This window comes from Schistocerca serialis, chromosome 4, assembly GCF_023864345.2.
Source record: "Schistocerca serialis cubense isolate TAMUIC-IGC-003099 chromosome 4, iqSchSeri2.2, whole genome shotgun sequence".
Taxonomy (NCBI): domain Eukaryota; kingdom Metazoa; phylum Arthropoda; class Insecta; order Orthoptera; family Acrididae; genus Schistocerca; species Schistocerca serialis.
This window is the reverse complement of record NC_064641.1, coordinates 618,887,105-618,906,490: the sequence shown is the minus strand read 5'-3', so window position 1 is coordinate 618,906,490 and position 19,386 is coordinate 618,887,105.

The window sequence follows — 19,386 nt, the reverse complement described above, 5'->3', positions numbered from 1 at the left end:
TATTTTAGGCGAGAGAATTAATTTAATTACACTGCACGCAGTAAATGAGCTCTGAACTGGCCCTTTTGAGATCCGCTATCGCTATAATTTTATAGGTATTCAAAAGAAACTTTTCACATCTTCATAGTCGTAGCGGACCTCCAACCTATTTAAATCTAAACATCCTAGCCTTATTTATTAGCCTACTTAATCTATCTTGCTTCCTTCAGTTTTGAGATGAAAACCAGAAAATCATGAATTTCCCCTAAAATCTTAATTTGTGAAATCCAAAGTACTGTTTTTATTAAATCATTATGAAAGATGAATCTAAATATAAATTTTGAAGTCTCTAGCTCTTTTCTGTTGCGCCAATGATTTTTTTAGAAAAACGTCCAAATTTCGAAAATGGCTGAAGTTATCGAACTGATATTTAACACACATTAATTTAGTATTATTCCTGACATGCTAGAAAAGTTTTAGGTCATTTGCTTGATTTTTAAGGTATTGCGCAACATTTATGACGTCAGAGCTAGTTACAGCAGACTGGCTGGCACACAATGGAAACTGATGTGAATTTACTACAGCGTGAGTAGGCTGCTTCCCTACAACATGACATCACCTTCATTATGTGAATAAAATGGATTCCAATGAAATTGAGAAAATATTCATCTGCAAAACAGGTACATCAAGGACATTTTGACTGTTGTGTGGGTACTATTTTTATTTTTTCCTTTGAACATTGTTAGATGATGAGTATCATGCCGTGGGTGAAGGGGTCAACGTGGTGCCAAGGTAAACAACATGGAAATACTCAAGCACACCTAGTCACTGTACTGGGACAAGGGTATGTTTCTTTGGAAAAGAGGGAGAAACACCAGCAATTACAATATTACACACACATACGAAATGTTCTTACAACGCTCATGAATGATGGCAGTGCTTTAATGGAGACATTGTTGTCAAGGTCCACTTACTCCAAACACACTTATTATATTACAGCACAAAACATGCACTCTATCTTAACCATACCCAGCTATATAGTACATCACACTGCACTATGAAATTGACATTTATAGAAACACATGGTCTGTATTTCACTTCAGACAAAAGGACTGACAAATAAGACGTAAGAAAAGTAAATTGTATTACAATAGTGTTGATGTATGATTGTGTAAAAGCAAAGAATTGTAAATTCTCTCAGGTATAAAACCGTGATAATTTCCAACATGTGTAAATAGAAAAAGAGTAGTAAAAATATGGATATATTCTCATTTTCAAACACTTGTGTTACTAAATAAACGAAGTGCTGTACATTTCCGGCAATGAGTGACACAACTGCCGCATTAAACAAAGAGAGAATCAAAAAATAAGTAATACAATTACAGCCTGTCTTCGTCAAAAACACCATTAATTGACAAGTACTTACAAATTATGACACCGTTGATGGTTCACATCAGGATTACTGCATAATTATCAAATTAAAATATCAGACAACAAATGAAACCTATTTTCTAGCACTGCTGATGGTGTGCATCAAAATTATTGAATAAATGTTGGTCAGACTTACTGGCCAGTTTTCAGATGGCCCCTGAAGTGCAGAACAGAAACATAAAACACTTTACTGTTCTTGGGCAATAGAATGTACGTTACTTGGATTGTTTTTATGAAAGGAAATTGAAATATTAGTGTTTAGTTTCTGTAGATTTTCTCACCGAAGCATATCACGAATCACAACTTCAAGTTAGTAGCTTGTCTAAGTGGTACACCTTTACTGTAACTGATAAGCTAACTATCACAAAGTTCATATCCGTAGACTGCTCTTTACAAGAATTAGTTCCTTTCCTCATAACAATGTACATCACAACAGAGTTCACACACTCACTGTTCTAATGTTTCATTAGTGTTTGATTGGTCAGTGAGCATCCGTAAAACGGTTATTGACTCACAAATAATTTGATGATGCAGCGACTCCCATTAAAGTGTTGATTCTTCTCCATAAGCAATGAAGGAAGACGATGTAGTTTGCTACACTAATATGCACGGAACGCGAATGCATGGCTCAAGATTTGGGTGGAACCATGTTCCTTTGTAGACAGGTAATGTTTACACGTTTGTCATGTACTAGTGCTCATCGCAACGTTCTTAGAAAGTTCCTTATATAGAGCTCCCTCACAGGTTTGCTACTGATTCATACCGACTAAAGTCTGATTATTCACGTTATCGACTCGGGTTGGATGACGCTTTCAAAGTAGTCCTATGGTCCGATGGACGGTTGTCATGGCAGCTGTCTTAGGTTGGGTAACGAAGCTGTAATCTGTTTGGACGTGGTCCCCGGCCGAATGAGTGAGGTATCGCCCGTGGCACGGAACTCGTCGCACCGTGGCGTGTCATCACGTGTAGGAGCAGCAGGCACATGCTATCAGGTAAGTGGCACTCTCAAGCAGCTAACGCTGCGGTGTGAACGGTAGAGTTCCCCGGACACAAATCGCTCTGCGGGATGCCCATCCACTGTTCGACTGTCAGTCATGACCGTGTTGCTTTCACTGTCACCTGCCTCCCTGGTCATCTGTCTGCCTCAAACAGCGTTCATGAGAGTATCAGACCTTCAGCAATAAAATTTACACAAGATCCATTACATACAATAACCAAATTTACTTGTAAACCATTGTAGGCAATATACTTGTTTAACACAGGTACCAATTAGAGCTCTTCAGCCTAAATAATTAACAATAATAATCTAGTAGGGCTCATAGCCTTTCAAAAGCTCTAAAGGTATATATGAAATGTTTACACTCATGACTTGGCTCAAGCTGTCTAACAGTTGAACAATTAAATTCCTGCTCCCGGGCCTCTTAATAAATTCTTAACACATTTAAAGACAAAATTATAAACATGACTTTATATCATATCGATGACGTTCACAGAAAAACAGATGGCAAATTAGTATTGTTGGCAGCAGTTACTGGACATGCAGTTAATGAAGATCACGTGAAACTGCGAGTTTAGTTCTCTGAGGTATCCATAGATACTAAATGGAATCCTCTCTGCATAACTGAGCACACACCTTAAACAAGTAATTGACAAGCCGTACAGCTAAATACTCTGATAATACCGTGCGTTGACATACTCCCCGATTATCGTGATGGTTTGCCTCTTACTTCTTCTGATGCTTCTGTCTATTTGTCATCATCAATATTCCTTTTAATCTCTACCCGGAAGATTGTTCTGAAACACACAAAGAGACTTCGGCATAACGTATGTTTCGCAACATCGCAAAACACAAACCTTTAGCACGGTATTCTTTACAAATGGCAAATATTTACTTATCCTAGTTACTGTACCACTATACGTGACCTCGTCTTACCTCTACTGTTTAGGTTCACTAAATCATTGCATCCATGGATGGTATTCATATTGCTGGAAAACTCTTTTTATGGATTGACATGCACTAGACAAGAGTTCATTGCTACCGGTAATTACTACACTCCTGGAAATTGAAATAAGAACACCGTGAATTCATTGTCCCAGGAAGGGGAAACTTTATTGACACATTCCTGGGGTCAGATACATCACATGATCACACTGACAGAACCACCGGCACATAGACACAGGCAACAGAGCATGCACAATGTCGGCACTAGTACAGTGTATATCCACCTTTCGCAGCAATGCAGGCTGCTATTCTCCCATGGAGACGATCGTAGAGATGCTGGATGTAGTCCTGTGGAACGGCTTGCCATGCCATTTCCACCTGGCGCCTCAGTTGGACCAGCGTTCGTGCTGGACGTGCAGACCGCGTGAGACGACGCTTCATCCAGTCCCAAACATGCTCAATGGGGGACAGATCCGGAGATCTTGCTGGCCAGGGTAGTTGACTTACACCTTCTAGAGCACGTTGGGTGGCACGGGATACATGCGGACGTGCATTGTCCTGTTGGAACAGCAAGTTCCCTTGCCGGTCTAGGAATGGTAGAACGATGGGTTCGATAACGGTTTGGATGTACCGTGCACTATTCAGTGTCCCCTCGACGATCACCAGTGGTGTACGGCCAGTGTAGGAGATCGCTCCCCACGCCATGATGCCGGGTGTTGGCCCTGTGTGCCTCGGTCGTATGCAGTCCTGATTGTGGCGCTCACCTGCACGGCGCCAAACACGCATACGACCATCATTGGCACCAAGGCAGAAGCGACTCTCATCGCTGAAGACGACACGTCTCCATTCGTCCCTCCATTCACGCCTGTCGCGACGCCACTGTAGGCGGGCTGCACGATGTTGGGGCGTGAGCGGAAGACGGCCTAACGGTGTGCGGGACCGTAGCCCAGCTTCATGGATACGGTTGCGAATGGTCCTCGCCGATACCCCAGGAGCAACAGTGTCCCTAATTTGCTGGGAAGTGGCGGTGCGGTCCCCTACGGCACTGCGTAGGATCCTACGGTCTTGGCGTGCATCCGTGCGTCGCTGCGGTCCGGTCCCAGGTCGACGGGCACGTGCACATTCCGCCGACCATTGGCGACAACATCGATGTACTGTGGAGACCTCAATCCCCACGTGTTGAGCGATTCGGCGGTACGTCCACCCGGCCTCCCGCATGCCCACTATACGCCCTCGCTCAAAGTCCGTCAACTGCACATACGGTTCACGTCCACGCTGTCGCGGCATGCTACCAGTGTTAAAGACTGCGATGGAGCTCCGTATGCCACGGCAAACTGGCTGACACTGACGGAGGCGGTGCACAAATGCTGCGCAGCTAGCGCCATTCGACGGCCAACACCGCGGTTCCTGGTGTGTCCGCTGTGCTGTGCGTGTGATCATTGCTTGTACAGCCCTCTCGCAATGTCCGGAGCAAGTATGGTGGGTCTGACACACCGGTGTCAATGTGTTCTTTTTTCCATTTCCAGGAGTGTATTTTGTGTATCTCGTTACTAGCATTAAATATCAACTATAACACGAAAATCATACTTATAGGGTACACTTATCCAACGTCTCGTCAAATGCACCCATTATCGCAATCTTCTAATACTGCCTCAACGGCTTCAACCTTACCTTAACTGCGATCCTGCAGTAGGCTCCAACATCAAAAGCCTACCTTGAGACGCTTCCGTTTCCATTTCACCAACATTCGTGCTGAAACAGTTGCTTAAATTCCTCATAATTCCTGAATTTTGCAGCGATCACACGCTAGTTGCAGCTGCCTCTTCTCGTACACGAGCACGAATGAAGCTGGTTTTGTAACCAGCAGAACATGATTTCGGAAGTCTTTCCTAGGACTATTCGATCCAAATTTTGAGATGCAGTCTGTTAGATCTGCCCAGAAATAGCGTGTACTTTTGAATAGAAACAAAATGTTTTCTTCCTTTCGATACAGTTAATTGTACGTTCACGGAGACAGCATGGGATCGCCGCGTATGTAACAGTCTGCCTGTTATTTTACCTAATTCATTCATGACTGCGTCATTCAACTCTTTAGTAAATCAACATCGTTTCGTAATTTAACTGTTGCATCGTTCATCACTAGAGATGCCTTGCCTATTTCGTTCTCTCAATTGATGATTTCATCTTCCATGATCTGTTTCGTCCTCTCTTCGGATTTATCTTCTTCCTCGATATCTCTGCCTAGTTTGTCCATCTTTTCGTTGACCCCTCCAACGTGGCTTGTGAACGGTTGGTCTACATCTAAATCTACACAGGGTGTGTGTCGGAGGGTACGCTGGACCACTACTACTCATTTCCTTTCCTGTTCCATTTCAAATAGAGCGAGGGGAAAACAACTATCTATATGCCTCCGTATGAATCCTAATTTCTCGCAGCTTATCTTCGTGATCCTTACGCGCAATGTATGCTGGCGGCAGTAGAATCGTTGGGGAATCAGCTTCAAAGGCCGGTTCTCTAAACTTTCTTAATATTCTCGGAAAGAATGTCACCTTCCCGCCAGGGATTCCCATTAGAGTTCCTGAAGGATCTCCGTAACACTTACGTCTTGTTACAACCTACGGGTAACAAATCTGGCAGCCCGTCTGTGAATTCCTTCTTTGTCTTCCTTCAATCCGACTTGGTACGGATCCCAAACACTCGAGCAGTACTCCAGGACAGGTTGCATCAGGGTCCTATATGCGGTCTCCTTTACAGGTGAACCTCTCTTTCCTAAAATTCTCCCAAGTAACCAAAGTCGACCACTCGCCCTTTCCCTTCCACAGTTCTTACATGCTCGTTCCGTCTCTTATCACTGTACAGTGTCACGGCGTGATATTTGAACGACTCGAATGTGTGAAACAGGACACCCGAACGTTCACTATGCCCCTTGAATCGTCCCCCAATATATTTGGATTTGTGCGACTTATCGTGTAACCGAGATTTACAAGATTGCTTTTAGTACCCATCCGGAAAACCTCACGCTTTTCATTATTTAGGGTCACAAATGCCGCTTTTCGCATCATACCGATATTTTGTCTAGATCATTTTGCAATGTAATCTTATACTGTACAGACTGTACTAAACGATAAATGATAGCATCATCTGTAAACAATTTATGAAGGCTGTTCAAAATGTCTTCTAAATCATCTATACGGTTTAGGAACACCATAAGGCTTATGAAACTTAATTGTCCCGTTGTGGCCGAGTGGTTCTAGGCGCTTCAGTGTTGAACCGCGTGAGCGCTACGATCGCAGGTTCGAATCCTGCCTCGGGCTTGGAAGCGTGTGATGTCCTTAGGTTAGTTAGGTTTAAGTAGTTCTGCGTTCTAGGGGACTGATGACCTCAGATCTTAAGTCTCATAGTGCTCAGAGCCGTTTGAACCATTTGAACTTACTTGTCGAACATCAGATATCAGTTCTATTTTACTCAATGAGTCTCCGTCATTTACTACGAACTGTAATCTTGATAGCAAGAAATCAGGAATTGAGTCGCACAACTGAGACGGTACACCATAGACACGCAAACTGATTAGAAGTCGCTTGTGAGAAATGTTCTCAGAAGCTTTCTGGAAACCTATAAATATGGAATCGTTTTATTGTAGGTAATTCATAACGTTCGAAGACGGTACAGTTATGTTTCAGAATCCTACTGCAAATCTAATTCCGTGACATAGGTCTGTAATTCGGCGGGTTACTCCTATTTACATTCCTCAGTAGTGGTGTGATCTTTGCAACTCTCTCACTTTTTGATACAGATCTTTCTTCGACCGGTTGTACGTGATCTCTAAATACGGAGCTATGGCATCTGCATATTCTGAAAGGAGCCTAACTGGTGTACAATCTAGATCAGAAGGCTTTCCTTTGTTAGGTGATTTGCGTTGTTTGAAGGTTCTTAATTCGATTTATTGACTATATGCGTCGCTTTCTTTGTTGAAGGAATTTCTGAAAAACTGATTTAATAATACCCCTTCAGTGACACTGTCACTGATAACATTACCACGAATACTCTATCCAAATATGATAAAACATTATGCTTTGTCACCTAAAATTTTGTGTTATAATAAATACTCTGTTATTTTAATGTGGATCTTACTTAGTATTCAGTTTTATAGTGATCATTATCTTCCACTTAGCAATAACGACAACGATACCCAGAACTGTCGAGGGGTAGTGTTCCTTTTTAATTCTCGCATCACTGGAAGGAGAAATGATAAAGATGTTAGTGTCAGAGATGTTGAGAAACTGCTGAACCCGCTAAAATTTGATAAAGCTTCAGCTCCCGATGGAATCATTATCAGATTCTGTACGAGATTTCCATCTGCGTTAGGCCCATGGAACTGCTATCAGATTCTGTACCAGATTTCCGTCAGCGTTAGGCTCTTTTTAACCATAATCCATCCTAGATCTCTAGAATGGAAAAGGTGGCCCAGTGATTGGAAGAAAGCTCAGAGCACTATATACAAGAAGCATGTCAGAAAAGAACCATAAAACTAATATCCAATATCCTTGAGATCCATTTTTGTAGAACTTTACAAGACATTCTGAGCTCAGACGTAATGCAGTACGTGCCAAAGAGCATGGATTTCGAAAACATTGACCACGTCAAACCCAGCTGGTAATGATTTCACATGGTACCCTGAACAGCATGGATCAAAACAAGATGTAGTTTTCTCCATTTCCGAAAAGCATTTGACTATGTACCACAACTACGCATACTATCAAAAGTGGGGTATCAAGCGAAATTTGTAACTGGACTGAGCATTGTTTGGTATAGAGGAAGCAGTACGTTACTTTCGATAGAGAGTCATCAACTAACGTAGGAAAATCTTCGGAAGTGCTACATGGAAATGTATTGGGACCTCCGTTGTTAATGTTGTATAGTAATGATCTTACCGACAACATTTTAGTAACGTGATACTTTTCGCAGATGATGTAGTTGTCGGTAATGAGGTACCATGTGAAAAACAACTGCACGAATATTCTGTCGAATCTTCTAAAACTTCAAAGTGGTGAATAGATTGGAAAATTTGTTTTAATCGTTCAGAAATTACAAATTTTGCATTTCACAAAATAAAAACAACGTGGTACCCAATGTCTACAATCTCAATGAAACACAACTGGAATCGGTCAACTGACACGAGTACCTGGATGTTACACTTCGCAGGGATATGAAATGAATTGATCACATAGAATTAGCTGTAGGTAAATGAGGAGATAGACTTCCGTTCAGTGGTAAGATACTAGGGAAATGCAATAACTGTAGAAACGAGACTGCATTTAAAACACTCATGCGACCCCTCCTAGAATACTTCTCAAGTGTATAGGACCTGTACCAAGTAGGACTACCAGTGGATATTCAATGGAAAAGAGGAAGGAAGTACTCTTGGTCACAGGTCTGTCTGACCAGCGGCAGAGTGTCATGGTGATGATAATGAGACAGAACTGGGAAACGTTTGAAATTATAGGCAAACTATCCCGAGGAAGCCTGGTTACTAAGTTTCAAGGACCAACTCGGAATGATGAATCTACGAATATACTGAAATCTTCTATGTATCTGACCTGTAGGGGCACAGAGGACAGTTTAGACTAATTGCAGCACACACTGAGGCGTTAAAGCAGTCATTCTTTCTGCGCTCCATATGAGAATGGAACATTTAAGAAATCTTCATAACTTGTGCAATGGGAAGTACTCTCTGCCATGCACTCACTGAGGTTTACTCAGCATAGATGCAGGTATAGAGTTACTGTTATAATGCACTACTGATACAAGGGGTGATAATGTAAACGAAATGTAATTACCAAGTAAAGAATTACTGGGGTCTTTTATACCAAAAGACTCGGAAAAAATCCACAGACAAACTCCGACAGTTTCTCTGTGAACTACTGGTCGACCCTGTATAAATGGAAAACGGCCATTTCATTAGAAGGACAATGCGTCTTATATGCATTATATGAACCACACGCTAATCCACAGGTATAGACCATATTTTATTTTTAAGTATGCTTTGTCGAGTAGAAGAAGTAAAATTTTTAAAATCCGTGTTTGTAATTCGGTTTTAATGTTTCCCCTTTCTATTTTCTAAAGGTATTTACGTAAGCAAGGAAAAAGAAATATTGGCTCCGGCGTAAAATTAAAAAAATATATTAAAATTGAGGCATTAAAGGCATTATAGTTCTTGTTCGAACATCTGCTGGCCACTTCATCAGAATGCCACGCGAAGGAACCCATTCACAGCCCGACTAGTCCGCCACCCTGCTCGATTGTGAGGGACATCGGCGACTGTTTATCTGTCCTTACTGTCTGCACTGACGGGTTTTAGGGCCAGCTGGGGCGGGCCATTGGCTCTTCTAACTGCCGGGAAAGTCATGGCTATGGGACAGGAGGATTAGTGGACGCTTCCTCCAACTTTTCTGGGTACAAATTTCTCTGGGTGCTGGTTACAGAAGACCCTCACGCTCTACCATCACTGAAGGCTGACCCTCGCATAAATTTCACCTTTCCTAAAAGGATTCCTCCTAGTCTCGTGCAAAATACAGTTTAATGGCAGAAGATATCCGTCCCTCTGAATCTTCTGTATGAGGAGGTGAAACGAAGTGAATTCTACTTCCCCTACCTGGTCTGAAGGACAACTTTCAGCTCTGAAGGTATTTATGTGTCTCTGTGGTCATTGTAAGCATACCAGAGAAAGCTCTCCAAGGTTGCAAGAAATGACAGGTTCCTCACCGTATTAAAAGAAAGGGGTGAGCTGTTACTGGTAGTAGTCAATAATGTTTGCAGTTGGTATACAGTGTTAAATAATCGACTACAATTTCCATGGAGATGTGCATGTAACAACATGAAACACATTGCCTGACTGTGGAAAAGTTGTCACCTAACAGTAACAGTATCGGGTACTGAAGCTTTGTAGGACTCGATACCCAGTAGGATTAGTGTTGTTGTTTCTGATGGAGACTTCAACTTAGCATATCAAATTTTGCATCCTATATACCCGAAAAATACCTACAAATTGTATCAAACATCCCTCCTAGTACACACTATAAGAATTTTTTGCTCCTCTTCCTGGCCTTAATCCCGTATCTTCATGGGGTCACCACATTAATTTTCTGGTTGGGCAATGTTAGTTGTAGAGGACGAAAGTATGCCCTTTCTGTTGTAGCCCCTTGCCCCATGCATGGAATTTGTGGACCCCGACCGTCTGTCTCTTGTGTTATCCCTGTGAAAGTTTGTGAACATTTTGAAAACATTTGCGTATTTCTTCAAGGAATGCTATTGAGAAAATTTAGAGAACCGGTATTTGAAGCTAACTGCCGAACGATTCTACCGCCGTCAACATATATTGCGCGTAAGGACCGAGAAGATAAGGTAGGAGAAATTAGGGCTCATACAGAGGCATACAGACAATGGATTTTCCCTCACAGGAACAGGAGAGAGAATGACCAGTAGTGTACATAGTACCCTTGGCCACGCGACGTAGAATACTGAATATCTATGTAGTTGTAACTGAGATGGGATGTCTGTATCAGCCCGATATTCACTAAATCACCACATCCCAGCTGGACGAAACACTAGCCTTTGTCGTTTATCCACTGAGCATGTTTGACCTGGACTCACGCCCCGAATGGGATGCTAGCGTGAGCGACCATCCATGCCAGTCTGGATAAACAAAACTTCTTTAACAGCTACCGTTTCTAGACTTGCAATCTTAATGGCCAGCAGTGTAGTAAGTGAAATATTTGACGATATATTTCTGTTCATTTTTTGCAGTTATATGTCCGTTCTGCGAACAGTGGTGTCATGAAACTCAACTAGCTACGTTAATCTTTGAGATGTAGAAAGAAAGAGTGTAACACAAATCGTGTCCGTGTGCATAAGGTTGAATAACATTAGAGACCCGATGCTGTTCACAATATGTGTGAATGAACTACTGGGTAATGTTGAAGAAACCTAAGGCAGCTCGCAGATGTGCGATTAGTGCAGCGACTGAATAATGATCCTAAACACAGACAACTGTAACCTACTGCCAATAAGACGGAAATCTGTTGTTTTATTACAGTTGTGGCCGTCAGGTTAATGATTACTATTAGATATCTATTACAAGCGGCTGTAATAATCTATAGTGGAACTAGCTATGGGAAAAGTAGATGCAACACTATGATTCGTTATTGATTGGGACAAACCTGCGAAAGTGGGTACCTTACAATCATTTGTAAGACCTATTCTTCAGAATTTCTTCTCAGTATGTAACTTTCACCAGATAGAATTAATGAAAGACATGGAGAAGACCGGAAGTTAGCATTTGCACAAAAATATGACACTGATGTTTTTCAATTTCAGTGACAGAAGCTGCAAGAGCGGTGGTGTGCCTAGCACATACATTCACATATCAATATTTGTATACTACTCGTATTATATATAATTAAAAATAGAAAGTGTAGCTGAACTATGTTTAATTGCATCGTCTATCATGTATGTAATACATCACATTTAAGTGTGAAAATAAGTGTGGAAGTTACTCATGCTACTCTAAAGCATCGTACCTGCATAACTGAATATAAATCACCTTTAGAAACTTTACAACAGGTAACTATACTGAAAAGTACTGCAGAACGGATGTGAATGAAAGGCATCTAGCAACAACTGGATCCCAAAATGCCGGAGAACCAGGAACAGAAGTAACAACGGCCATCTATATGATATCACGACAATCTGCTACCGGGGTCAGAATAGTACGACCAGGCCTACAGCTTTGCACTGCATTGACATCTCTGACACTATCCAAATTTTCCTTTGTGGATTGTTCTTTAACCTCCCATAGTGTTTTCACACATTATGTGATTCCTAGACAGGGAGTGCACGGATAGCTATAGTTGTTAAGACGACCGCGTGCATTAATCAGAAAATCCTGTTTCTGCACAAAATTTACCAGCTGCCTGACCAGAACTTTTAGGGATCAAAGCATTTTACCAACTTTAAAAGAGTCAGGCACAAACCCTCCTCTCAACACTTCGTTCAAAAGCAGTGTAAATGTAGTAACCAACAAAAGTAAAAAACGCAAGCAAAACTACGTAGGCGGACAATCCAACCCCGGCGACTTGCGAGAAGGCGATCTGACAATAAGATAATAGACATTTTCACATTGAAAAGGTTCTAAAAACGCAGCTTTATGAGCAGGTGTAAGTCTATGATCTTGAGCATGAACAAATAAATCGGATAGCCAGCTGACAGAAACAGGTATTTCATACACCTAAACACACAATTAATGCAGAGCACGCAATTTTTCCTTTTGTGCAATAACAACATTGCCGTCTTCTGTCTTAAGAGACATGTTATACGCGCGCTGACAACGAGTCTGTTCTCTAATGAGATGATATAAAGAAGTCAATTATTCTGCTACCTCAGAAAATGGTTTGGATCGCATCCTTAACCCACTCATCTGACACTGCCCAACCGTAGCAAATGCTCCTTTATAAACCTGACGTCCGCAGTCCGTAACGGAACCTGATCCGCACTTTTATGAAGGTCATGTAGAAGTAGTAAAATTCATTCTACCTCCGAAATTCACTCTCTGTATCACAACAGAATCGTATCAACGTTTTTGTGAACCTCGACTTTGGAAGTTGAACCCATCATTCTTCACAAACAGAGTCGTATCGCTCAGTTGAAAGGAGACTATGGTTCCACACTTTCCTCGTCACCTCAATGAGAGAGAGTTCCTCCAAATACGACACATTCAGCATCCAAGGCGATCGAAATAACTTCACCGACGGTCGCGTGTGATTTAAGGTATCAGTCGCTGCACAATGGGTAAGTGAAGCTGGAGGAGATGACATCGACAGCCAAAATCCTATCACACATCCTACCAGATAAATAAAATCTATCAGTCCTACCGCTTGAAGTAGCAGTAAAATAGGTATAATTGATAAGAGTCGGATGTTTAAGGACTCACACATCTTGCAGTTTCAAGGAGGGAACTAAGTCTTGCATTTCCCGACAGAAATTGTAATTGGGAGACTGGTCTACCAGGATGTAACACACGGGTATAATCACCACCTACCAAAACTTTCTGCAGACTTTTCAGTAAGAAATAAACCATCTCTTCTTTATAAAATAAGGAGGGGTCCAAAGTGCGTCTTGTACCGGACAGTGCATAAAGGAGACTCAAGATCAGACAATGAAAAGTACATCGTATTCCTTCGCCAGTATCAGGAAACTCTATCCATTCAATGGAAAGGCACTCCCTAAAAAACAAGGCAGTCCCCGTGAAACATTCTGGGACCACATTAAACACAGTGCAAAACCCAGGCAGAGAAACTGTGTAAACTGTACTTCTTGTAGAAATACGATATACCCACAGGAATCACACATAAACTGAGGCAACGAAGAGAGCCGCAGATCTGATTCCACCCTATTAAAATTCAAAGAGAGAGACGTATAAGACTGCTTAGCGTAACAACGAGAAACGAAATTCGAGGTGCTGATCAACTGAAGTACGTCATCATTTAGTGTCAAAACAGACTGCCGAGTCCAGTGACGAGTCAGAGGATGGGAGCCCCCACCCCCGCCTCTGGAATCTTTATGTCTGTTCAATTTTGTCACATGCAGACATGGTTGGAGACGGAGGCTGTTATATAAATAAACTGTTGATGGTGTACAGCAACCAGCCTCTAATTGGTTTCAATTTACTTTATTCACAAAGTACCGTTACCGGTTTCGAACTTTTTACCGTTTATCATCAGAACATTTTTTCATGCTTTCATCAATACATATTAGACATTGGCTTCCTGTTAGTAGCCCTAAGATAAATAACAATTTACAAATACAAACCTTGTAACCAAATTACAACACAAATATGTTGCGCAACCAATTTTGTTGGACATTTTGTTTACGGCAACTACGAGGCAATACAGCATCAGCAGTGGGCGACGTTGGCGGTTCTTGAAAGTTAACCAGAGTAGGCGACAAACTAGAAGCCGGAAAAACCCACTCCGTAGAATGGGATACTTGGAACTCAGATCGACACAGAAGAGAAGGGTCAGGCAGTAAAACATCTGATTTGGCAGGTAAAGGCCATCAATCGCCTCCACTGGAGTAACAATAACTGGTCGTTCCGACGTCACCTGGATGGGTGTGATCAGTGGAACACGTAAATTTAGGGACACCTTAATTTTCTGCTCTTTAATTACTGGAACATCGGTAGGGTCAACGACGTTCCCACTCTTTAGTGTTTCCGGAGAATTCATCTCAACCGCGGGAGAAAAATCAGGCGAAACCCTAGAGAAGTCAGCAGCTGTTTTCGCACTATCGACCCCATCAAGAATGGAGGACTCAGCACTACTAGTCATCCACTGACAAAGTTACGTCAGGGATGGGTGGGTGAGGAGTAGACGTACCCGACTCCTCACCATCCTGCTTACGACGTCTCCTTTGTTCCGTTGTAGACACTACCGGCACGGCAACGACAGTTGTAGAACTGTGTTGCGATGGTAAACGCGGTAAAGGCGGAAAGTTGGAAGCAGTCAACTGCGCATCCCTCTGTTGTTCCGTTACACCCGGGAAACTCGTTGTACCAGCCTCGTGAGCAGTAGAAGCTAGATCAGTTAACGTCAATCTTCTACGCTGTTCAAACGAGGGTTTCAATGGAAATACGCGCCGAGGGCAGTTAGATCTAAGATGGTCACTTTCCCTGCAGAGAAAGCATTTTTCCACCTGCCCACTATTCATGATAGGAATACGGTAACCACAGACCTGTAGACGAGAAGAAATGTTATGTTTAACTAACACCTTCACAGGAAGGATTCCGCTATAGCATTGAAAATTGCGTGGAGTTGGCCAGTGTTCGCTTCTTATAACCATCACATCACCACTCGCTACGACAGCCGTATGTTCACTAATCCCGGTGTTCGTTTTGATGGTTGTTAGTAGCTCAGTTGCTAAGTGCTCAGGTATGTTTCCACAACTGTTTGCTATTCGAGTGGGCTCATGAATTAACTACTCGAAATAATTTTCAGAGAATGCCTTTAGCACAATATCTGACTATGTTTTTGCGTACCTCTGGCTTTAAAAATATATTTTCGCCAACATATGGAGGGTAAATTGAAGTCATCACCATCTGCAGTTCTATTACTTGGGTACGTGTTTGAAATTAGACTCAAGTTTTCTTTCAACCTTTCAGCAGTTGTATTATCTGAATTGGGAGGTCGGTAAAAAACTAGTTACTGTTTTATTGCGGTTGCCAAGAATGACCTCTACCCATACTAACTCACAGGAAATACCTAATTCGATTTCGCAACAAGCAAATTACTTTTAACGGCAACAAATACAAAACCGTGAACTGTGTTTAGTCTTCCTTTCTGAATACTGTTAGAAACTTCGCGAAAATTTCGGCTGAACTTATCTTCGACTTTAGCCAGCTTTCAATACCTACAAAGATTTGAGCATCAGAGTTTTCTGTTAGTACTTGGAGGTCTGGTACCTTCCCAACACAGCTAAGACAATTTATAACTATTATACCCATGGGTCCTGTGTTTGTTCTGCACCCTTTAAGACTGAAGATCTTTTTGTATTTCCGCGACACCCTTTAACCTAAAACCTTCCCAGTCCACGCCACACAGCCTCCGCAACCATCTCTCCTGCATGTAGTGGACTCCTGATCTATTATAGGAATCCGAAACCCCACCACTCTTTGGCGCAAGTCGAGGAATCTGCAGCGTACACGGTCGCAGAACCGTCTGAGCCTCTGATTCAGACCCTCCAGTCAGCTCTGTGCTAGGGGCCCACAGCCGGTACTGTCGACTATGCTGCCAATGATGAGCTCTGCTTCCATCTCATTCTAGCAAGACTGGCAGTCCTTACCACTTACGTTAGCCGCTCGAAACCGGAAAGAACCTGTTCAGATCCAAAGCGACACGCATCACTGGTACCAACGTGAGCCACCACCTGCAGTGGGCTGCACCTGTGTTCTTCATGGCGTCTGGAAAGACCTGTTCCACGTCTGGAATGACTACACCCGGTATGCACTTTGGCTTTCTTATTCTCCTTGGCAGCCATGTCCCTAAGGGCCACCTGGCGCACCTAACATGCAGCTGCCAATTACCTATAAACTGACTCTCTGCAATATCCTGTATCTTGCATGGTGAGAGGTTTCCGCTGAAACAGGACAAGCGACTGCATCTGGCTGAGGGTGAGTGTCAGCCACAGAGAGCACTTGGAACTTGTTTGTCAGACTAACTAGGGAGGCCTGATGTTTGGCCCCTGGGAAGTCTTTCGCCACCTCCAATTCCATTACAGGTGAGGGGTCAACCATGCGAGCAGTAACTGGGATGGCCACCGGTGCGGGCAAATCGGCAGACGTCTCTTGGCTCCCATGGCCAGCTGACAACAGTGATGCTCATCCACTGCAGTTACAAGCTGTCTAACCGAAGCCATCACAGCCTGGAGTTGAGAGAGAAGTGTCACTAACTCGGTTCGCATTCACACACAGCAATCACAGTCCCTATCCATACTAAAGACAGTGTAAAACTTCACTACACAGGAAACCAAAGGACTATCGACATGCACTACGGAACTCTACTGTAGACACTGATGAGAACGTAAGAACATGTCTAGTAAATTAGATTGACACGCAGAGATCGAAAAACTTAACCACCAAAGCACTTAGATGAGACTAAATAATCGTCCCTGATCAGGAACTAGTAACTTGTCACAAAATTGGTTTTCTTTCTGACGTAAAGGCAAAAACTGTGTTTATTAAATTTTAAATTGACATGCAGAATTTCAAGAAACTAAACTACTGAACACAAAGATGAAGCAATACAATTCGCTCCTAGAAAGGAAGTCGTAAAGAGTCAGAAAATCGGTAACTTCCCTGTTGCTGCTTGTGTCATGGCCGGCTGCTGCTACCTTTTCATTCACATGAAGGGAGTACCACTGATAGCTTGTACATGTGATTTAAATTGATTTGTAAGTACTGTACCTCCTAGGCAATGTATTGCTGTAAACTATCTTTTGTTGAGAGTACGAACTGCTACTGAGTTTCGATGTATGCGACTCGGCGAAAGTGGCTTGGTACTTAACTGAGTATTGGAATACACACTGAAGAGTCAAAGAAACTAGTACACTTGCTTCTGAACTCAGAACTGCCGCAACACGATGTGGCAAGGACTCGACTAATGTTTGAAGTAGTCCTGAAGGGAATGACACCATGAATCCTGCAGGGTGTCTATAAATCCGTAAGAGTACGAAGAAGCAGAGATCTATTTTGTACACTACACTGCAAGGAATCCCAGACACGCACAATAATGTTCATGTCTGGGGAGTTTGGTGGCCAGCGGAAGTATGTAAACCCAGAAGAGTGTTCCTGAAGCCACTCTGTAGCAATTCTGGACGTGTGGTGCGCCGCATTGTCCTGCTGGAATTGCCCAAGTCCGTCGGAATGACAATGGACATGAATGGATGCAGTTGATCAGACAGGATCTTTACTTATGTATCGCCTGTCGCAGTCCTATCTAGACTTATTAGGGGACCCATACCACTCGAAATGCACGCACTCCACACCATTACAGAGTCCCCACCACCTTGAACAGTCAAATGTTGACTTGCAGGATCCATGGGTTCATGATGATATCTCAATACCAGTACACGCCCGTCCGCTCGATACAATTTGAAACGAGAGTTGTCCGACCAGGGAACATGTTTCCAGCCACCAACAGTCCAATGTCAGTGTTGACGGGCCCATGTGTCATGCAGTTATCAAGGTAACACTAGTGGGCCTTCGGCTCCGAAAGCCCGAATCGATGATGTTTCGTTGAATGGTTCGCACGCTGACACTTGCTGAGGGCCCAGCAAAGAAATCTGCAGCAATTTGCGGAAGGGTAGCACTTCTGTCCGTTGAATGATTCTCTTCAGTCGTCGTTAGTCCCGTTCTTGCATGATCTTTTTCCGCCGCAGCGATGTCGGAGATTTGATGTTTTATCGGATTCCTGATATTCTCGGTACACTAGCGAAATGGTCGTACGGGAATATACACACTTCATCGCTACCTCAGAGATGCTCTGTCCCATTGTTCATTCACTGACTATAACATCAGGTTCAAACTCACATGTTGATAATCTGCCATTGTAGTAGCAGTAACCGATCTAACGATTGCGCCAGACACTTGTCTCACACAGGCGTTGCTGACCGCATCGCCGTATTCTGCCTGTTTACATATCTCTGTATTTGCATACATATGCCTATATCAGTTTCTTTGGTGCTTCAATGTAGATTTCATAAATTAATTTATATTGTTAAATTGTGGCAAACTGCGAAGCTGTTGCCATCGTTTAAATTATTGGAAATTGTTTTAAGATGTTATAGTATATATGGTAGTCTTGTGGTTTCTTCTGTTTCAGAACTCGAAAATATAATTTTTTATTCTACCTGTATCCGAATATAAATATGTTCATTGTCCATATGAGCGTCTGAATGAAGTTTTTCGACATGAGGTCTCGGCATTGTTCTTCAGTTGCTGGCCTGTCTTTTGGTATTGTACAGAAACCATCACAACCGAAATTTTACTGTCGGAAGGCATTCTGTCAGTTGTTAAGCTTACTGATTACCCATCCGCTCTGTTACCTAATTTTGTTTCTTTTCTTTTATCGTTGCTGTTAAGTAAAATATTTACGCATTTCATGGGCACCTAAAATCATCTTAATGGTTGCTCTCTGATCATTTGTGTCTTTAAATCATTTTGTGAAGTCACCTTATATTCACCGTTAAATTATCTAAAGGTTCGTAATGTTTATATTATGTTTAAATTAATTATTGGCTCTTCCAAACAAGTTAATAAATATCTAACAAGCTCTTAACTGAACAATTAAATGTGACCAGGTTACTAGCGTGTGAATTACGCAAATAGCTTACGTTAACTTTGTGAACTTTTTCTGCTGAGCCTAGACTCACTCCTGGATCCACATACCCTGAAACCATTTCAGTGATGTCTAGCTCATAGTGTCTTA